This window comes from Mycteria americana, chromosome 4 (assembly GCF_035582795.1).
Source record: "Mycteria americana isolate JAX WOST 10 ecotype Jacksonville Zoo and Gardens chromosome 4, USCA_MyAme_1.0, whole genome shotgun sequence".
In the NCBI taxonomy this organism is placed as follows: Eukaryota; Metazoa; Chordata; class Aves; order Ciconiiformes; family Ciconiidae; genus Mycteria; species Mycteria americana.
In genome coordinates, this window is record NC_134368.1 from 27754219 (window position 1) to 27773690 (window position 19472).

The window sequence follows — 19472 nt, forward strand, 5'->3', positions numbered from 1 at the left end:
GCCGCGCAGGTGCGCGGAGCGGGCGCGGACGCGTCCCCCAGCGGGGCTCCCCACCGCGGCGTCCCGGGGGCGGCGAGGGCCCCCCGCCGTGCTGGGGAAGCCTCCGGCCCTGCGCCCTTCCAGCTCCCCTCGCCCGCGGGTGGTGGCCGCGGCCGCGCAGGTAACGCGCCGCAGTGCGCGGAGGGCCGGGCCGGGCCGGGTCGGCTCGGCTCCGCTGCGGGGGGGGGCAGCGCCCGGGGGGCCTGGGGCAGCGCGTCCCGCGGGGGAGCCCCCGGCAGCCCTGCAGCCCCTTCTGCCGTCGCTCAGCAGAGCCAAGGAGAGACGTTCAGTCTGGCTCTTCAGGCAGGGCAGAAAAATAGATCTGCTTGCTGTTTGCTCGTGCCATAAAATGCAAAGACAGGCAGGTGGCGGGTGAAATTTAATAGTTAAATATTTTGGCATGTAACAATAGAGACACTTTAAATAGCTCTTCGTCTGATTGCCGGTATAGAACACGCGTGAAGGTGGTATAAACCCAGATACTAGGGTAACAGCTCCCTTCAGCTGCAGGCTTTGAATTTAATTTGCAGCTTTTAGTAAGCCTCGGTGGATTCTGTTTTCCGACAGTGGTTAGGCAAACTCCTGTTAAAATTGTTGTGACTTTAAGATTCCCTGAAGCCCTGGGAATTTCAGACTGTAATGGTTCACTCCAATATCAGCCAGAAAGGTAATGCTGTGTCAGACTTCAGGGAATTGGCACTAGCACAGTAAGCCGGCTGGTGTAGGACCAGAGGCAGAAGAACAATGAGGAACCTGAAAAGAAGGGCTTCTGTGCCAAGGAAAGGTGAGTATGCAGCCTGGAAGAGGAAGAGTGAAGTGTATATAAATACCGATTGTCTTGGGAAGATGAATACGGTGGCTTCTATAGAGCCTCCTTTATAGTACAGGACCAAGAGAGAGGCACATGACTCTGTCATACATATGGTACATAAAATACCTTGTGACCGTGAGTTCTGCTGACTGCTAATGAAGCCAAGAACTCAATGGCGAAGCAATTCTCTGTAGGTAATGAAGCTGCCAGCAATCTCTCCAGGCGTGATAATAATTAAGGGACTTCAAGTCTTCTGTATAAGAGCAGAAACTTGTGGGTCAGGTGGAAACTTCCCTCTTGGGCAGTTTATTCCGCAGTTCACCATGACGAGAGGTCTTGCGCCTGTTCTTGTGCGACCCAGGGCCTGGCGAGCAGAGCAGAAGGGCTCTTAACTCCTTGTGCCTTCCATGCAGGCCCGAGAGGTCCATGTGTACGAAGGAAGCTGTCTTTAGCTTCTTGTGCTTCCTCCTTCAGTTTTTTAATCTGCTGGATGCATGAATGACAAAGCTCTAATGTGCTGTTACTATTGCCACCGTCCTCTTGCCCGCAGGAGTGTGTCGGGAGCCTGGAGCATCGCCATGGCTGTGGTGTGAGAGGGAAGCATCTGCCTTTCCAGCAATGCCCAGAGTGGATGCTCCTACTAAGAGAAAGGAGGAAAAAGCTGCCAATGAAGCAAATGTGGTTTAATTTGTCTAACTCATTATATTTCCTTTCAATCCCAGTTTGGCTTAAGCTCTGGAGCATTAGGGTTATTATCTCTTCCAAAAATCTGGTCAGCATTCACTGTTCTAAGTCTGGATGATTTGGACTGGGTGAATTATGCAGAACTCAACATGTTAGTCCAAAGTTATTGAAAAGCAATGTCAATCTTAAAAAGAAATAAAATAAAAAAAATCGAGGAATGTTATGGGTATCAACATTCAGTGTGCCAAGCCCTATTGATTTGGGTGAAAACCAGAAATAGGGGTCATGCTGTGTCTGGCTACTAGACCCATCTGCTTCAGCTGGCTTTGTAATTGTCTCTCACCAATTTATTCTTTGGCCTAGAGACGTTAGCAAATGTCCAGTGTGTTGTGTCTTCCAGCTCGCTTCTGACCATTTAAAATGACATCTCTCTCAAACAAAAATAAAAGAAACCATTATGGTTGCAAGCAGGGCTGGAGGGCCTCCCTAGTATGGAGAAGACCGGCTAGTGAGGATGTTAGTGATGTGAGACAGCTTAAAACCTGTCTTAGGCCATAAAATAGTGCCACGCAAGGAAATTAAAGCAGAAATGGACAGATCGAAAACTCTGAGCTTGCTGTGCATTTTTATTTATAACGATTAAGTTGTGTGACTCGCTAGTTGGGTTCTCATCTGGTTTAAATCCTCGTGTGAGTGCTGTCGCCATTGTGCAGCGCTGACAGGAATCCACCCTGTGGTCTGCAGTGCATTTCTCCTCTGGTGGGGCTGGAAAGGGAGGCTGTCCTCTTATTACAGATGGGGAGCCAAGGCACGGAGTGATGAATGTCTGGATCTGCAAGGATCGAGGTACTTCCCTTCCTCTGGTTCAAGGGTCTTAGAGGTCTTGTCTTTACTCGTTGGGTCTGTGCCCTTTCACCAGAGCAGGTCTTCTGGGTGCCAGAAGTCGTCTTTTTCCTCTGCCAGCGTTACTTTAATCTGGACGCTGCAGGGTAGGGGAGACTAAGTTGCACTGAAGTTTGGGTGGATCCTCGTAATAATCCTCTTGTCTCTCCCTGGGGCTCTGAACCACTAGCACTAAGGTGTTCCCCCGAGCAGGGAAAAGGGCCAGAGCTCCGACTCTTACTGCAAAGGCTGCTTATATATTTAATAGTTTATGTGTTGTAAGAGAGTATTTTGAGTGGCGATAGATTTGGTGTCATCTGTATGTTGCAGACGGTGGGAATTTTGCAATTCTGCGGACTTCCTGCTTTGATCACAAGTCACTTTGGGTAGGAAACCGGAGTTCAGCCTTGCACACGTATATAATTTTGCATAAATATCAACCGTACTTCCCTCTCTGTAACAGTAAACCAGTCCTTTTGTTTTAGTTTAGCTTGGCATGTGCTACTTAAGTGAAGAATGCCCTCTTATTGATAAAATGAACCATATTAGTAGCACTACGAGGAATTAAAATAAAGGCATGGAATGAAAAACCATGTGAGAGCGCTACATCAATCTGCATTATTAAAGGTGTGGTATCTCATTTCAATTAATGCATCTCAGTTTCACTGAAAGAATATATCAGCCTTGTAAAGCCTAGTAGGTTACTACAGCAAAATAACAAATCTAATTTAATCTAATGGCCTGTAATTTTAAAATGTCAAGGCTCCCTACATGTGTGTTTAAACTAGAATAACTGATGGTTGAAAGAACATCTGTATAAACAGAGTTATTGTTGCTGCAAAGATTCGTAAGAGTAATATTGTAATAAGGTTGCATTTAATACCGGTGTGAGTCCTAAGGGTATTGTTATCTCCTCATCGCACCTCCTAGCCTTGCCTCATTAATATGCTCTCTCCTCATTGTTGAGACTTGGTTCAATTAGGGATGGCTTTTCCGAAGACGTATATTCCTTAGAAACTTTGCCAGCTGATAAGAATGCTTCCTTTATAGTTGTATGGTAATAATAAGTCGTGTTTTTCTGTCCCCTATGGTCAGCGCTTGACTTTGCTGTTCCCTCTAGATGTGTATAGGCTAAAACCCATGAACTTCTCATCAGTCTGCTACTTTTCTCCTGTATACATATTCCCTTTGAGAATTCTCTTGTTAAGGAGAAATTTGCCAGCCAGAGCTGTTTGTTGGGTGTGGGGGCTATTTTCTCTTCTCCTTCTAGCAGAACACTTACCTCCGTTAGATTTCTGTATTGAAGGTGGCAGTTTTGAGTTGGTAGCAATGGGATTGTTTCTTGGAGAAGTGGTGGGGCCAGGTCTATTTCTAAGTAATTCTGGGTATGTCACATCATACAGCAGAATAGGCACGCCACTTCTGCACCACCGTCTCTGTGGAAGAGTATGAGGGGTATAAAACCAGGAAAGTGACTCAGGCAAATAAACTTCATGTGACTGTCTTGTGCCAGGAGTCTGGACACAAGGTTTCTTTAGGGTATCTATCCTTCCTGCGGATGAAGTGCGAGAAAGGTGAGGCTTATGGCTCCCATTGCAAAAATATAACTTCAAAGGCGATGAAGGTAGTTAATTGACAAATCTTGTGTACTTTGTGAAGGGACTTGATTGGAAAATCTGCTGTGGGGGTCTGGAACTTGAGGAACACACAAGTTTGTTTATATGACCTTCAAAATGTAGAATGACACTAAGTGGGGTGCCCTGACTTGGAGGAACACCAGAGATAAAGCTCTTTTGATGAAAAGTATTGATTAAGCTAACTGATTCACAGATTATAGGAGTAACCTGTGTCCCACAGGAGTGTTTCTATTTCCAAATATGTGTAGACATCTACTTTTCTTTTGCTTTGAAGCTGATTTTAAGATCCTTGAATAGGGACTCTAGTTCCGCTGGACATTGGTACAGTTCCTAGAATGGTGGTGCCTCTAGCCAGACTGGGACCTTTGGGTGCCACTGCGGTCTTGCCGTTGCTTGGTCAGGAATGGATCAAATCCAACGTTTTCTCCAGTGAGCAGTTCCAGAGAAGTCAGTCCAGTTCCAGAGAAGTCAGTCCAGCTGCCTATGAGAGTATTTGAATACAATCATTTAAGTGTAGAATGTTGCATTAAGCTTTAAGACTGCATGGTTTTATTAATCAAATATTGTAGGAAAGTTGTTGAATTAGCCTACAAGCAGTGCCTACAGTTCAAATTTCTCAGTGTTGAGCCTTTCTTTCTTTTCTTTTTTTTCCCTTCTGCTGGAAGAGTGTCTTACCTATATACTTTACATAATGTATTAGGAATGAATTTATTAAAGTGAGCAAGTGTATTCTCAGACTAGAAGAAACCTATGCGAGTGGCTTCAACAAGTTGTCTGATTTGTGGACAGCTAAAGTTAGGCCAGATGAATCTTTCCCACAGTGTCTGTAGGGCAACCATGGAGAGTCAAAAGGTGTGTGGCTGGCTTCTGGTCCTAGATGGGTGTGAATGCAGAATAACTTTACTGTGGTTATAGTGATTGGACTTGGAGGTGAATTCTTCACTGCTATCTCTACATCTCCTCCTGGGCAGTGTTTAGGGACTGCAGACAGGGCAGATGGGATGCTCTTCATTCTGGCTAAGTTAGTCATTCAGTGGAATGGAAACCAAATTGATTTAAAGAGGGTAGAAGAACCTGCCCAAACTCTCTGACCCTGTTAGACTACTGCCTTCTAGAAATTTTTTCCTCTCCCAGTTGCCTGGCAGCCAACCTCCTGTCCTGTATGCGTAGACCCAATTCCCTTGTCATGGGATCTCCTTAAGCCATGTTACAAGTAGTGCTTGGCACAGGGGTGAGAATAAGCAGAACAGCAATACTATTGATAAAAGGATAATGTCAGGAAATGCAGGACTGAGCTGTTAATTGTCTTAAAACTGAATTAATTTCTCCTTTAAGTACTAAAATTTTAAAATAGGTAAAAGATCTGCCCTTACCACCAGTGTCTGGAATGCCATTACGCAATTGGTGGTGAAGATCAGTTAACGCAGCTATGTAACCTCATTGCACTTGTTCTGCTAGTGTTAACTACATTTTTTAAAATTATTATTTTTTTAAGGAAAGTATTAGTCCTCTAGAAAGGAAGGTGGAATCTTTTCCCAAGTATGGAGGATAAACAGCAGATGGATACAGCAGAATTGTTTTCTAGCTTCTAAAATGTGTGGGCTGATCTGGGAAGTGTTGTTCTACAACAGGTTATGAAAACTGTATTACTTTCTGTTTGGAAATGGGACCAGTCTAGAAGCTTTTCATCCGTGGATGAATGCTTTTGCGTATTGGTTCTCTGCAGGAATCCCAAGAAGAACAGTTTTGGAACAATGTTACAGAAAAAGCAAGATTTATAGGGGTGAAAGTGTCATTTAAAAGGGCAGCTGCATAGGGGGGAAGGTATGAACATTTTGGCATGCAGAACCTGAAGATCTAAGCTTTCCCTCCTTCTCCTTCCAATATATCATTTAAAGAAGAAAGTGCTGTTTTTCCTTGCCCCGCTCAGTCCCTTAGATCACAATGACTACAATGGCTACTACGGCACCAATAACGTAACATCAAAATTGATAGCTGAGACTTCTCCCAGCTATGTTAATCGCTGTCTCGGGTGAAAGGGCTGCAGCACGTGGTCTCGAGACAGCCTTGAAGAATGTGAAGAACTATAACACACCCCAGCGTAAAATGAAGAAAAACCCTGCCTATTGCTGCCTTTTATTTTATAAACAGAATAAATGTACTCCCTGTACCTGGGAGAGGGTGGGGAGTGACCGCTGGGGCAGCAGCTCTGCTGGAAAGGACCTGGGGGACCTGCAGGACAACGGGCTCGGCACGAGTCTGCCGTGTCCTGGCAGCAGGAGAGGTTAGCCCTTGGTGGTTACTCTGGAGCAGGTAGATTGATGGACATGGTTGGTCCCTTCTGCTTGGCACTTGCTGGGCCACACCTGAAATACTGCATCCAGTTTTGGGGCCCGAGTGCGGGAGGGACGTTGGTAAGCTGGAGGGAGCTGAGCAGAGAGCCCCCAGCCTGGCTGGGGCTGGAGGACTTGCCCGGAGAGACAGGCTGATGGAGCCGGGCTTCTTCAGGAGAGGTGGCTTTGTGGGGACATGGGAGCAGCCTCCCAGCACCTGTGGGCAGGTTTTTGAGAAGACAGAGCCAGGCACTTCACAGGGGTATGTGGCAGGAGGGTGAGGTACTGGTCATAAACTAAAATAGGGACAGTTATGACTTGGCATAAGGAAGAGTTTCTTCACCACAAGGCCAGTTGAGCGTTGATGCAGGTTGCCCAGAGAGGCTGGGAGATGGCCATCCCTGGAGATTTCATGCCTGACTGGGCAAAGTTGGAAACAGCCTGGTCAGACCTGAGACCTGCGCTTGCACGGAGCAGGAGGTTGGACTAGAGGCCCTCCGAGGTCCCTACCAACCTGATTACTCTATGCATCTATGACTTCTTGATAGTGGGTGAGTGAACATCACTTAATTTTATTTTTAATGCTACTTTATTGGTTGCCTATATTAATCGTAGTGCTTAAGAGCCTGTTTACATGAACAAGATCCTTCTCTATACAAAAGCAAAACTCCTATGGCTTATGGCAGGTATTTTCAGGGTATGCTACTGAGTTTCCTTTGTAGAAACTCCTCAAGGCAGTGTAAAATGTGTTTGGCTTCCAATCTAACTATTTTTGCTAAACCTGTTTCATTTTAGAAAACTGTAAATACAAGTTCTTGGTGACTTGTTGTTGTTATTTAATTCCTTGTGCACTGCTGTAATTGACCAAAAGGAATTAAAATTATTTCCCTTGCTTTTCAGGTCTTGAGAAGATGATGTGCAGGCTTAATTCTTGAGAATTCAGATGCTAAATCCTTAAGAAGTTTTTTGTTTGTGGTATTAGTTGGTTACAAGAATCCTCTACCTTGATAGTCACTCTGCTCAGTTCTAGTATAACTTGCTACTGTTAAGTAGGTTTTTTTATTGTATGTGTGTATATATAATGATTATTGCTAGTAATCCTTACCTTAGCAGAGTGGCTAGCTTAACAACAGAGTTAATAATAGAACTTGCATCTGATGTTAAAATTGACTTAAAATAGTCTAGTGACTTCTTGGTTGGTGAGGAAAGGAGAAAATCCGCTTCATTTACCCATTTGAAGAGAAACCCTATTTTGCTGGTTTCTGCTGTTTTGAGGTCTCATGCCTAGTATCGAAGACAGCTTGATTTTGAAACCAACTTTGACAAGCTAAGATTTTGAAAAATACTACTGCTGTGGCTTCTTGGCTCTGGCGTCATTGTCAGTGATTCACAGAGCACTTTGCAGGCTAAGGAGCAGCGTGGTGGAGGCAGGGGAAGCAATTCTTTAATTCTGCTTTGTACGGCTGAATGAGTAAGGTAAGAGGGAAAAGCTCTTCGTTAATCTCTCCTTCACAGAATTTTCTCCACGATGCTCGTTCATGCTGGAAATGAGATGGGGATTTTTGCACTATGTGATCCCACAGTGAGTTTCAGGAACACCATGAAGGGAAAAATTCTCTGTGATGTCTTTTCCCTATACTATTCCAACCTCCAAAATCTCCTTACCTCCATCTGACCTTTCCATTGGCTTCAGAAGAATCCTAGCCCTCGGGTTATCTACAAGCTATAGGGAAAGTGCACATACTCTATGTAGTGCAAAAAGCAGGAGTCCTCATCCTGAGACTGTAAATACATTCCCTATTGTTTTCTTTCCTGTAGGCGTTGGTAGATCTCGGTACAGGATTGCAATTGTGAGCAATCAAGTCTCTGGCTGGATTACAATATCATTTAAAAGATAAATTAGGCAGTTACCTGCCTTCTGTTTCTCAGATCATACATTGCTGTGATTCAGATTTTTCTCACCAACAGTGAGGAGCTGAAATCTGTAAAAAGATTAATATACAAGAGTTCCCAAAATTTATTTTAGATCTGATACATTCAGCAAAAGTGCAGGTCAAGGGCTTTAACATATGGTATGGATAATGCTTGATAGCACTGCATCATGTGAAGCCCCATACACAGGATAGGACTCTTGGAAGGAGAAGTTATGAACTGAAGATGCAGAAAAGTGTATCTTCCAGTATTGGAACTTTTCATTTCCAGAGTGGCAGAAAAAAGCTCCAAGTGACCTTTCCACTAAAACCAGAAGGCCAAGAAACTCAGATGAATTTGTACTTCAGGAGCAGGCTGCAGACTGGCACAAATACTTGTAACCTTTGCTCTGACTTGAGAAGCACAGTCTTGCTTTTGCGTAAGCAGAGGCTGATGCCCATAAATAACTGATTTCAAGTGGGAGCAGAATGGTTGCATGGCTACAGCGGACAGGGGGCTGAGGTTAAAATCTCTTTGTGGTGCTTTGCTTTGCAAGCATTGCTTTCCATGAAATGCACAGAGCTACGTTATGCTGTTGTATCACAGCAGAAGATTGTGGCCCTGGTGGAATTTAGAGATCTTCCTACAACATCTTAAAACAAGTGTAACCCCCAAATCCAAACCTATCACTTCAATGTTCAATAGTATATAAATATTATAATAAATTGTGGAAGCCATAATGATTTAATTTCTTGACTATGTCATGCATGTTTTATACCTGACGTGGGTGTATTGGGTACTCCCCTCCATCTCCCCCCAAAACAGACTCTGAAAACGCTTCATCCAAATGCCTACTTTACTAATCTAGACAATTCTTAAATAAGAGATTTTTCTTCAGTCTGCTGTCAGAGAAAGGAAGCCTCAGTGTCTGAGGAAAAGCACTGAAGACTTCCCCCCCTTTTTTTGCATAATTCTTTGTTTAAATATTATTAACGGCTTGCCTTTGTTAACAATTATTCTTACATTTTCCAATTTAAAAAGGAGCCACGGTGTGTTAGCTAAAGTCTGCTATTTGGCAGCGAGCATTTTCTGACTGGGTTTGGGGAAGGGGAGGGAGGAATGAGGAGAGGCAGAAGTGACCGCCTCGTCTCTGTCAGGCCGGCGTGGGCAGGGATGCCCAGGGTGCCAGGGCGTTCAGCACCGAATCCCTTGGCTCTGTTTCCATGCGATTGTTGTGATTCACTTCAGTGGGCTAACTTGCGTGTATTGATGCAACAAAAACAACTCTGGAAATTTTCTTTCAGTCCAGAAGTGTAACTGTAAATATGTAATCTAAACAGAAAAAAAATGACAGCAACTATTAAGTGTTTTTTCTGTTTATCGTTTTCCTGATTCTGATGAATTGGCTTTTTAAAGTTGTGGTTTGGAAAAAGGGAAGTCCTGATTTGGGAGCATGCGTGTGTGGTGTCTGTCTTCTGCCAGTGTTTGGATCAATTAAAGATAGCCAAGAAAATAAACTGCTTTCCAGAAAAAAGTATGCTGGCAAGAAAAAGGAGGTGTCAGAATCGGTGAGTCATAAAGGTGACTCTCTCCTGAATTGAAAGAAATTATATAAAAGCTTAGCCTAACATCCTACCCCTCCCAAAACCAATTTTTATTTCGACAAGGGGGCCTTCAGTTTTGGAATAACATGAAAAAACTCATAAATCAACAAAGTTCAAGCGACTCAAATGATCCTTTATTAGAAACAGCTTGTCTTTTCTAAAGGGAAGCAAAAATACCCTCAAAACATTTTAATTATGAACATGCAGATCTTCAGTCTTGCTGGGGCCTTATTTTCTCCTTCCCTCAGATCAGTGCCTCTCCACCCATGCTGCTCCTCTGCCGAGGGTGCTGGCCCCATGGGTGCTTTCTCTCAAGGTGGGTGCTTCTGCCTGCTGGAGGTGCAGGCTGTAGGCAATGGTACGTTTTTCCCTCCGGACAGCCCAGGCACACGGCCACTTCTGAAGGTGGAGGTGGTGGCTGTTGCGTTGTGGTTCCTGGCATCCAGAGCCTCTTAGATTGGCACAGCACAGCTGAGGGCTCAGATATTCCCTGTGAGGAGACGAGCGTAAAGGGAGCAGGGTGTTAAAAATAAAGCTGGGGAAGCTGCAGAGTAATTTCATCTCCCTCGCTTATCTTGCAATGATTATTTTCTCCCGGGAAGCAGTCCCCAGTTAGATTTGCAGAGGTTCACTTGGTATGGGTGCTCTTCAAAGACAAACATCAAGCTGGATTTATTCCAGCCTCCCATATGAAGGATGCACTGCAGCTGGTGCTAGAGCCTTCTCAGAGTATCCTAAACAAAAAGGTCCATACTTTCACTTAAAAATGCATCTCAGTAATAAGTGCTTTGCTACTTCATTCGTTTCCCTCATTTTGCTTCTTGTGAGTAGCTTCAGGGGAGAAAGTAAGCAAAGGTGTTGTAGATAGCTGTGCGATAACTTGATGAAAATTCACAGGGGTAGCTCTGAGGTGACATTGCAGTAAGATTTAATAGAAGACTTGTCTACCAGCGCTTGTGGGATTTTATCCATTAATTTCCATTCATTGTAGTTTGGTAGTGTCTCTGATGTAGCACTGCTGAATAATAGTTTTAATTCTTTAGTTCTTATTTTTGGATTTCAACCAAGACTCTTGAGTGCACATTCTGGTTATAGGCAGATCTGGTATTTGTGGTTTTTCCACCCCCTCAATATTTGTTCGTTTTTCAGTGCAGCGCTTAATTCTGCAGTGCCATACTGGGTTTTCTTTTTCATTTTAGAATTGTGTGGAGAAAACTTGCATTTCAGCTTCCCACATTAAGGGCCTTGAAATCAATAGATCAAAGCCAGAGCAGGCTTCTTGGAAGTGGTGCAATCTCAAACTGTGTTGAAAGCTTTTGTTTTCTGCCTTTTTCCTGTCTCTTGGTATCTCCCAAGAGAAGGAAGAGCGTAAGGGGGATCTCTGTGTAGGGAAAGGGGAGTATCCCGTCACTGCGTGCTTGGGGTGCAGGGCTACGTGACTAGGAGGAGCTGACTTCCAGAAGTAGCAGTGGTGGCAGCCTTTGTACAGGATGGGGAGCTCCAATATGAAGCATCAAAGTGACAGATCCCCGCAGTGCGAAGTGGGCTCCAGTACTGCCAGTAAATAGGTGCTGTTGGAAAAAGTGCTGGTGGAGAAGAGGCTGTCAGTGTTAGCTATGGGCAGCGAACATTTTCTAGTGTGTGCAATCTCAACCAGGTTGAAGTTTTCTTTTAGGATCGGGAGGGAAAAGATAGGGATCTCATACACCAAAAGGTGTGGAGAGAGCAAAACGTAAGCTCCTATTTTTGTATTTGGTGGGGAGGAAGAGTGCTTTAGACTTAAAACTGCAACTGCATGCGAGGTGTAAGTGGTTGGTGAAGCAGGTGTGATAGAGTCAACAAGGCTGGGATGCCTGCGCATGTCAAAAACTCCTGCTGGTACTCTGTGTCTACTTTGAGGAGAAGCTTTCATTTCTTCAACAAAAAGCAAGTGGGAAAAATGGCTCTCCTACAACATAGGAAGCTTCTGGCAAGGGGAGAAGGTCAACCAACTGTGTACACGCATATACCGTGTTGTCCAGAGGTGTATAGCAGATTTCCTTAGGACAATGGCATGAGACAGAAGGACCTGCTGTCTGACAGTTCCTCCACAACCAATTCCATTTATGGATTGCCATGAAAGTGTCTTATAAACGGCTGAGCTCAAAGCAGTACTTGTTGGCCTATGCACTTGTTCTGCTCCTCAGAGCTGTGATTTCTTCCTGTCAGAAGTCTAATGAGGCTGTTGGAGGGAAAGAGTGCATTTGGGAACTTCTAGAGTGTGGTAACTATAACCCGTCACTGCACTGGGAGTGAAAGAGCTATTTGGACTAATACAACTAGGAGAATTACGACTTTGTTCTTGCTAATAAATCAGAGTGCCTCTTTCTTGCTCATCAGCAACCCATCTGATTTCAAATCTGACTTTTGATTGACTAGAGGGCTTTGGGCCATTTTACTTGCTGTTTGTGTGGGCAAGGTTGGGGGATTTTGTTGTCTGTAAATGGCTGCCCAGTAACCCATCTGTTAATGCAGAGCAGTATAGGTGGCAAACAGCACTCACTTGATGCATCTGTCACATGTATGCTGCCAGCTGTCTGTATCCTGCATGCCCTAAGTGCTTTAAATATCCTTATGTAGCAGAATGGCTATTGCAAGCTCACTTGAATAATTTGCGGTTGGTCATCCATCCTCCTTGTATCTTCGTATCTTCTGGTGCATATAGCTTCAAGGTTTTTTCTTCCAAACTTGTTCCTGGGTTTCTGAATGGGCCCTTCTTTTTAGTGCTATTTTGAAGGACTGCTGAAGCTGCATTGCCACTTCAAGCACCATCGTAGGAACCAAGACTGTATTTCTTGGGTAAGAAATGCAGTATCTCATTTCCTGTGCTGCATGTTGGAGCTTAACCAAGTAGGTAAGGTCGTGGCTCAGAGCAACTGCTACGCCTTGAGCTTCTGATGAATGATCTTATCCCGTCTTACCATTTGGACAAGCCAGTCCAAATATGATGCAGAGAAAAAAAGTTTAAGAAATTCAGTTGAGAGAAGGGAAGAGATGAGGAGGAGCAGGTCTGGACAAAGAGCATCAAGGGAACGCAACCTGTAACAGATAGGCACTTCAGAGGATATAAGCTAGATCAGGCATTTCTAATCCACTGTAAAATCCTTTTATTTTTCTGGGGAGTCCTGGTTGGAGTCAGGATCATGATGCAGGGGAGATGCAGCTCTTTCTACTAGAAATACAGGATAGCAATTCTCTCTTCAGTTAGCTGCTCGGCAGAGCCTAATAGAGCTCCTCTGGTACACAGTTTCTGTGAAGTTGTTTCTTTTCTTAACGGTTACTCTGTGCCAGCATTTAGTATCCCTTTTGATCTCAGTGGAAAATGAGAAGCATTGAGTACAGACAGGTACTGACTTGCCTCATCTTCTTTTTGGAAGAGACTTGGATAACTCTTAAATTCATTCCAGAGTTACACTGCTGTGTTTCTGAAGAGAACAGTTGCTTCTTTCCTTTGCTGCTTCTGTCTTCCTCCTTCATACTCCCATTTTTAAGGTAGAAGTGGTGGTGGTGGCAGATGTTAGTTAAACTGTGGTGTCGGCTCCTGCTCGTTGCTTTGAGGTTGGGCTGAACACACTGCTTTCCAGCTCTAGGCAGTTGTTCTTCTGGTCAACTTGAACAACATTTCATCTTGACAGCTGTTTTGCTGACATTATTCCCAGTTAGTTATTAATTGGGATTAAGGGCTTTCGGCAGCCAGAAGTCTTTGCTGGGAGTGTGCTGTCATTTGGCAGACCCATTAAACCAGTAATTCTGTAGTGCTTAAAATTTTTAATTTGCCCTGCATCCTTCATATTTAGAGTTCCAGCTTAATTGTCCCATGGGCAAAGAGTAAAGACTTACCATAAATACTCTCCTTTTTCTACCTTTTCCCCTCCCCTGCAATATTTTTCAAGCCAAAACCTTAAAAGCCAGGCTTTGTTCAGCTTTGCTTGTTCTTGGGGCACCACAGATACCATGTATGTGCTTGGGGCTCTGTATACAACTGTTCCCTGAACACTTAGTGAAATCTGTAAGCAAGAAGAAGGTCTCTCTCAGCATGTATTTGTATTGTTCACTCCCTGAAGATGATTATTGCAGTTCCCAAATTTGGTCATATGGGTAGCACGGTCTTGGGAAGAGAGTTCTTGTAATGGTGGTGATGATCGCACTGGTGCCAGTGCCTTCTGCCATGCTGAAGGTGCAGGTGATATCCCTCCAACCTGGTGTCCTCCCCTCTCGTGGAGGTGGCAACAGTGGTTCTTGTCAGCCCAGTTGGGCTGGGGGTAGCTAGAGGAGAGTACTCTGTGTTTTGGGGACACTTGGTGCTTGAATGGCCATTCTTCTCGCTTCTCTGCTGCTTGGCAGTCACCTGGAAGTAACTTGGTCTTACGGTTTGGGGGCTCCAGTTTTAAGCTAATGTGTGAGCAGTGGTCCTGTAATTAAATTCAAGAATCAGTTCTATTTTGGATCTGTAGCTTAGTTTGTCCGGGCACTGGTCCAGGCTGGATGGAGAGGCTTTGTTTCCTTATGCAGGTTGTTTTGCTGCTGATAAGCAGGTAAAAGGAAGAACTCTGATTGAGGTGCATGCTCTCGCCACATCTATTTCTTTTCTAATACGTTTCTCACTGGCCTTGGATCTCTTGCATGATGAAGAGAATGTTAAGCATATGTATTGGTCTCTCATGGTCTGCATCTGACTTCGGCTCCAGTGACACCTATTCACACATTGTGTCTGTAATGTTCTGTGCAATTCTAGAAAGAATTGTGATAACCCCTTAATTTTTATCATACTAATACCCTTTCCCTAGGCTCATCAATTTGTTCTGATTTATCCTGCTGCCGGAGTGCACTGAATGAATTTGATACGCTTCTGGTGAGTAGTTCTCTCGTGGGCTAACCATGGGTATGAAAGGAGAAAAACAAAGGTGGTTTTCATTATTAGGAGGAACAAAGCCATGAATAAAAGGGCAAAAGAACTGATGTCCCTTTCAACAGGAGATAAATTTCCAATACTCTGTTCAGCTGATGTGTGTTGTATTTTTAGACTTAACTGACTTTGATTTAAGGCACTACTAATTTCAAATACCAGTCCATTTTATATTTGGAAAATATTTGGAAAAGCAGGTATGTGTTCATGAGCATGATCTGACACAACAGAATTCTGTCTCTGGAAGGACAGAATAATGTTAAACTCTATTAAAAAAAAATCCTGCTACCATGACTGTAATCAAAAGATTCATCTTCTTGAAAATGAAGGCTATAAAAACTGACTTGCTTACTTAAGTGTCATCAGAAAGACTTACTAGGTAAGTACTGAGAAATGGATTTTTTTTTCTTAAAAATCCCATGCTTTCTGTTTGTACTGTCTTGTACTTGGCTATCCCAAGGATAGGTCTAGGGCCACATTGCAGACCAAGCAGATGATCCAGCTAAGCTTGGTGGAAGCAGGAGTGGAATGTGGCTTTCTGGGCCTCTGTTTTTTGCAATTAAAGTAAAAACTGCCAGCCTTGCCCTACAAACCCAAAGCATATCAGCATCCAAAAGCCCACCACTTTGCTTCCATTTTCATTTAAATTATAGTTTTATGAAGTAGCCTACGGAGATTCCTATGTAATATGTCTATTACCAATATTGCCTGGAGTTTGACAGCCTTTGACAGTGGTCCAGGCTGGAGTCCAGATTCTAGCTCGAGATGAGCTCTTTAATTATTTAGACCCTGATTGGGAGAGTTCATAAGTGTGTGTCTTGACCACATTTTTTTGCATTTCCATCGTTGGTGATGGCTTCTTATTTCCTCATTGAGTCCAGGCGTCCACTAGCTTTGTTTTCTAGCACTGATTTTAGGGTAAGTTTCCTAACTTTAGATAGAGTGACTCCTCCTGGTTTCTTGATGGTTGTTGTTGTTACCATAAGATTATGTACTTAAACTTTTACAGGAGACTTATAATTTTGCCTTAGAAATTTAGTGTACTAAGACTAACTTGACCGTAGGTCAGTTTGCTCTCTTTTGTTGTGGCTTTAAGTTAGGTTAACAAAAGTAAATTTCATAACCCAAAGGATAAACAACCAGCTGTTTGCTATGCAAAAAGAATTTATTTGTGTTTTTAGGTACATTGATTTTTTTTTTTGATCTGTTATAATGGTTTCTAATACCACACAGATCAGTTGGTATAATATTGCAGAGAGCTGAGAAAGGCTCAGTGTATTCTTCCGAGCATACCTGACTTTCTACACCAATAGGGCTTTCATGTATACAGCACCAGAAAATCCAGCTTCATGCCTTCTTACAAGCTCTGCTGTTCATGAAGACAAGTGAATACTAATGCAAATGGTAGTTTCCCGTATACATGGAGAATCTCTGCTATGCATGGACTACTGCTGGAGTTTTAGCCCCCACTAAAGCCCAGCCAAGCTATTTGACTTCAGGACAGCATAAGAAAGCTTCTTCCATTGGACTTCCTAATTTTTTTTCTTACTGTTTTTCATTTGAGCATATACTTTGTCTGACCGTTCAGTCTTTTGGCACTTCATCTCCTGGCCTGTGCTTGCAGCATTTGTTAGACTGACTTGCGTGTGCAAACTTAAAAACGTTCAATTACCAAGAGGTGTGCTGTATTTTCTCTGGGGAAATAGATAGGTTTTTACTCATACAGTGCCCAGCATCCTAGAACCTGACCTCACTGAAGATTGCTGAATACAAATGAAATAAGAATTATCTGAATAATTACATGTGTTAGTTTCTGTCTTCAGTCTTGGAGAACGTGATGAAATTTGCAAGGTCAGGCCTGCTAAAATAATACAATAGTGTTGTCTCTGCAAGCTCAATTCTCCGTCATGGGCATGCATATTAAATACGTGGTCACTGCTGTGTTTCTTCTGAGTATCTCTTTAGTGCGCGGAATGAATAGCGCAGCTCTTAACGAACAGCTATTCAGTGTTTCACTTTCTCCTTGCTGTTCATTGTGCAGTTCTATGCCATGTTTATTATATCTGGTTTATTATTCAAACCAAATCCCAAGGACAGAATTACTTTCTCAGACTTTTGTGGTGCTCATCACGACGGTATCTTTGCAAAAAAGTGCTTTGCAAACACGAATCTTATTTCATGCTATTACTGCAAGTACCAGGACTGTGGTACGGAGAAAAGAGATTAGCATACAGTCTGGAATCTGAGACTTTTAAGACCTTGTATTCTTTGCCGTGTACTTAGCATTCTGTAGCATTACAGAGGCACAGCTATGGCTCTCTTCCATGTGCTGGGATGCCAGGCACTCATAGCAAATGAGCAACGTGTGACTAGTAATCAGCTATCAAAAGCTCGATATAAATGACTTGACTAGTAACACAACTGAGTACAGCGGCACAAGCCAGGAGGGTATTCAAATCTCAGAGCAAGCCATGTCGCTGGCTGAAATATAAGATCATCTCTTCAACTCCCTGCAATTCTTTCCTGCTTTTGCTGCCTACATACAGTTTATAAAGGCAAGGCAATATCATTGTCCCTGCCTGAACTGTTTCTCTCTAAGGCTTTCAATCTCAGTCTCCTGTGATATGAGCGACCTAATGGATTTTTCTTGTTTTAATACCAGTTCTTTGTTCTTTATCATTCTTGGGCAGTTTCCTTTTCTCCTGTCTTCTCATTTCCATTGCTCTCATACCTCACTGGACTGTGTGCTTTAAAGTTGGCACCAGCCTAAATGAGAGAGCAGTGTGGGTGCTGTTGAGTCACAAGATTGGGGACCGTGTGCCACCCTTACCTGTTCTAACAGGAAAGAAAGCAGCGCTGAAATGCCCTTAGCTAGGAAACTTTTTTTTTAATCCTACCACGATACAGTCCTAGTGTTTTATTTCCCTTGCTAACAGATAATAAACTGCTGTAATAATTACTACTGTTCTGACTAGCATTGCAGACCACCTGTCTTCACCTCCCTGGATAAAGCTGATCGAAGACCTTGTGCAGCATGAATTTTCTGCCTTACTATACACATTTCAACTGGAATATAACATTTTTCATGCTTATGATCACTTTTTGGAAGTAAGTCACGATGAATTAGGAGTCCATACATTAGGAGTTTTGAAATGACCTGTGGTAGGAGAGAGGGCCGGGCAGGCTAGTCAGCAACATCTGTCCTGTTGTGCGGAGTCGTCTGTTCCTTGGTATTCAGGTTGTCTGAATTCCTTGGTTGAAAATTCAGCATGTGAAGGTTAATAGATCAAAATTTGTCTGTCATAAAGGCTGTGGAAGCTTACTCTGTCAGTTTGTCTTGGTAGTGGATCTGCTTGCTATCACTATTCTAAATCTGCTTTATCTCATTAACATCTTGACTAACTTCTCTAATTAGAATGAAAATTCAAACTGAAATGATTAATACCTACTATGCTCATTATTTTTTTTGGTATACTGTACAATAGTATTCATTTGGAACTCTCTAAAATCTAAAATGTCTTGTGGCAGATTTGAAGTATGAATACTAATGTACAGTATAGCTGTAAAATAGTATATTATAGTATAATATAATATATAATCCTGGACCTATTTTTTAGTTTAAAAATCTACAAATTTCACTTTCCTCTTTTGACCAAACTACAAGGTGTAAAAACTGCCTAAGGCTGTTAGATACATTTAACAAGAACAGATGCATGTCATTTTTTGTAATGGTGGAAGGAGAAACTAAAGAATTTCTCTGTAATAAAGGATCCATAATAAATTTGACCAGGAACCATAATAAATTTGACTTCATCTTGGTAATCAATAAATCAGTTCAGTGTTACGGAAGTAGGATGACTTAGAGTCCAAGTGGTATGTCTGGTGTGACCCACAATACAACAATGTTTTGAACTTGAAGTGTGCTAAATGTTTGCAGGTAGTGGGCATTCAACAAAATAAAGGATTCTTAAGGGAATATTGTGCGGGACCTGAGATCAACCTAAACCAGTATAGTTGGCTTTTTTACTTCTTTGTCCCCGTAGTCCTTCTTTGGGCATGTACAAGTCAATGCGGTTGTAGGGACAGCACTGCCTCAATGTATAACCCTTCAGTTGTAAAATATGCCAAGTATTTTTGAGGCAAACTGTTGATAAACTCAGGTCCTACTAGCTGGTGATTCTTTGTGGTACCGGGAGGCCTAAAGAGAAGGTGCATGTCAAGTGTGCACACAGGCACGCCAACCATGCACTTAAGGCAATGTCATGTTTCCCTGCAGCTAATTCTTGGAAGGCTGTGGGGACAGCAAAGTGATACTATCACATTCAGGTAGGAGGTAATTTCTGGCTCATCTTAGAGAATCACTCTTGCCTTAGAGACCCTTCCGGTTTTAAAAAAAATTTAGCTGTTTCCAAAGGACGTGGTGACCCTTTAAATGTTATGATAGAAGCTTGGTTTTTGTATCTGCTTTTGTGCTGCAACTGTAACATGAGCTGTCTTACCTCAAGTAAAAGCTTCAGGGGATCGAAAAACTATATATTTAAGTTAAGTCTAGTTTTAGGATGCCATTGTAAGACTTCTATTACCAGCTTCCTAAGGTAAGTGTTGATCAGAAAGGAAACCTTATCT

General features: G+C 43.0%; 1 protein-coding gene across 7 annotated transcripts in view; it reads left to right on the plus strand.

Moving 5' to 3' along the window:
- The window catches only part of LIMCH1 (LIM and calponin homology domains 1), a 182406-nt gene that overhangs the window by 665 nt on the left and 162269 nt on the right, over window positions 1-19472 (plus strand). Inside the window, exon 1 of one of the 7 annotated variants that reach the window (XM_075499990.1) lies at window positions 143-160. The exons of the other annotated variants lie outside the window; for them this stretch is intronic. The gene's annotated coding sequence lies outside the window, so the exon portion shown is untranslated. Of the gene's footprint in view, window positions 1-142; window positions 161-19472 lie in introns of those variants that run through there. 7 annotated transcript variants of the gene reach the window in all.